The sequence below is a fragment of the Octodon degus genome, unplaced genomic scaffold, assembly GCF_000260255.1.
Source record: "Octodon degus isolate 3935 unplaced genomic scaffold, OctDeg1.0 scaffold00118, whole genome shotgun sequence".
Taxonomy (NCBI): Eukaryota; Metazoa; Chordata; class Mammalia; order Rodentia; family Octodontidae; genus Octodon; species Octodon degus.
This window is the reverse complement of record NW_004524694.1, coordinates 2,409,790-2,412,805: the sequence shown is the minus strand read 5'-3', so window position 1 is coordinate 2,412,805 and position 3,016 is coordinate 2,409,790.

Sequence of the window (3,016 nt, the reverse complement as noted above, 5' to 3'; positions counted from 1 at the left end):
TATACACACACACACACACACTCATATATATATATATTATATATGTTGAACAAATGAAAGTATCTCCACTACAATATCCCTAGAAGATAAAAACCATTCTTTATCTAAACAAAATTAATTTTATTTACCAAAATTCACCATTAATAAGTTTTTGCAAATACACAGTAATATAGTAGGGTGTTTTTGTTTTGGTTTCTTTGTTTTTGAGGTAGGGTCTCATTGTGTAGTTCAGGCTGACCTTGAATTCATTATGTGGCCCAGGCTGGCATCAAACTTGAGGCGATCTTCCTGCCTCAGTACTGGGATTACAGGTGTGCTCCACCATGTCTGGCAACAGTTTTATGTTAAATATTAAGTTACTGTGCATACCGCACTCCTTTCAAAGTATGAAAATTGAGTTCATACTTTGTTTGCATTATTATTTGTGGTGAATAATGTATTTTGAAATAAATATTGAAGTCATCCAAATCCTTAAATGTATGTCATTTATCATGTAATTTATAATACATAATCTATAATTTCTTTTTATTCTTTAATTTGCATAGTCTCCTTAACTGTGTTCTACTTTTTCATGTCTATGAAAATAAAACTTACATGTCATGATCAGAGAAGAAATGAATGTTGTAATTAAATCATGTTGGGCTCAGGTTTCTCATCCTCAGCACTGTTGAGTCTTTGGCCAGATAATCATTTGTTGTGGAGGGCGGTCCTGAGAATGATAGCAGGGCCCTTGGCCTCTGCACACTTCATCTGCTGCTACCACCCCAGCAGCGGCAGCACAAAATTTCTGGAGGTGGTTTTTCATACTAACTGCTGTAGACTTTTGATTTTTTTTTGTCTTCTTGAAAACTATGACTACAATGGAAATGTTAAATTCTATTTCTATTGTGTATGCTTTTTAGTGTCATACCCTCTACCTCCACAATACCACCAAAAGGATCTTTTAATTGATGATAACTCACTTGTTTTAGTGAATGTATCACTTCCACTTGAATACTTTCTACCTTTCTACATAATTATTGTAAGCATAATGTTCGTTGAATTAATAAGACTCAAATCCTTATACATATTTAGTGTAGCATATATAGTACTATATTTAAAATAACCTTTTAAGTACTCTTAAGTTTGACTTTAGAGTATATAAAGAAATTCTAATTGTGCCTATTTTGCATTTGATGTACTTCTTGTTTTATGAGTTTTCTTAAAGACAGTTCACTTTTGTAGTAGCTTTAGATCTTAAAAACACACAAATTACTATGTATACCATGTCAACTTGCTCCTTTCAAAACATGAAAATTGAGCTCATACTTTGCTTGCATTATTATTTGTGGTGAATAAATGTATTTTGAAATAAATAGTGAAGTAATCCAAATCCTTAAATGTATGTAATTTGTCATATAATTTATAATACACAATATGTGATTCCTTTTATTCTTTAATTTGCATAGTTTTGTTAACATTACACTTAAGTTTCTTGTTCAAAAAATGCATCAGTTGACATATATTCAGTGATTTGATAGAATTTTATTCTACCTTACTAGCCTTTCTGATTTGGGGACCATTTGTTTAACCTTTTTGAATCTCAGATTACTTATGTATAAACATCTCAGAGTTCTTTCTTATGTATAAACATCTCAGAGTTCTTTCTTTAACTCTAATATGTGATTCCATGAATTTATAATAGTGGAACATTTTAATGTACAGCTGTCTATAGAGTTTGCTCTGTTCTTTAATGAGAAATTATTTCTCCATTTTTAATTAGAACTTTAAGGGCTGGCCAAATAGCTCAGCAGATTAAAGCACCTGTAAGCAGCCACAGGGGCTGGGGGTTTGATCCCTGGGCCAGCAGTGCCGGCCCTGCCCCCAGGGCAAGCTGAGACAGCAATTGAGACTGGACGTGGTGTTGCCCACCTGTAATCCCAGCTCTTGGGAGGCTGTAAACAGGCAGATCACTATGAATCTGATCTAGTAGTGAGACTCTGAACACCTGGTAAAACCTCCCCTAGAATAAAAAAAAAAAGAAAGAAAAAGAACTTTAAATAAAAAGAAAAATTCAGCATCTATGTTACTTCCTTTTAAGTGCTAAATAATTATGTTGCTTCCTGGCCTAAAAATAGTTAATATTTTAACAATGTCCTCTTTATCATTACTATAATATGTACACCTGGTAAAAAAAAGTTCAACAGGATGTGATGAAATGAAAAGGTAATCTCCCTTGTTTCCTATACCAAAAGACTACCACCTGACAGCACTAACCTCACTTATTCCTGTTAGTAATGGAACCCCGAGTTTAGCTCTGCCCAGGACTTCCTACCTGGATGGAGTTATCCGTCATTTCCCAGTCTCCCTCCCAGCGAGATGTAGCCATCTGACCAAGTTCAAGTCAAGAGATGGGAACAAAAGGGCACAATCCATTCAGGCATTTTGAAAGTGCAAATGCTTGCCAGCCATCTTCTCTTTTCCCTTCCTGTGAAGTGGATCACACTTGTGCTGGTGGCAAGCTTCCCATTCAGGTGGAGCCCTCGGAGCCTGGGTCCCTGCACGGCCTTGTGGTCCCTGCACCGCCTCATGGAGAGCGTCCTCCCTCTGCACCCTCGTACGTGGGAAAAGTGAATCCCTGTGTTTCTGGGGTTTCTTCCTCTTCATGCCTATTTTGTTATGGCAGCTTATCCTATATCTTAACTAACAGTGTAGGGAGCTGCAAAAGGCATAGGGAGCTACTATGACAAAAACCTAAAGTATGTGTCATTGATGAAGCAGCAGACATCAGGGAAGAATATAATTGCCGGCAAGAAAATGTTTGTTAGAACTGTTACTTCTTTCTGATAATTTGGAAAGCAAATCTGTAGTTTTGTAAAACAAGAGATTCAAAACAAACAAAAAAGTTGGTGCACATTTGTGCATTTGTTGGTCCACGTTGCTTTTAACAAAATACCATGAGAAACATATTAGGCCAAAATTAAGCAGTTTACAAATGGTTTACAGTGGTCCCCCACTTATCACGGGAGTTACGTTC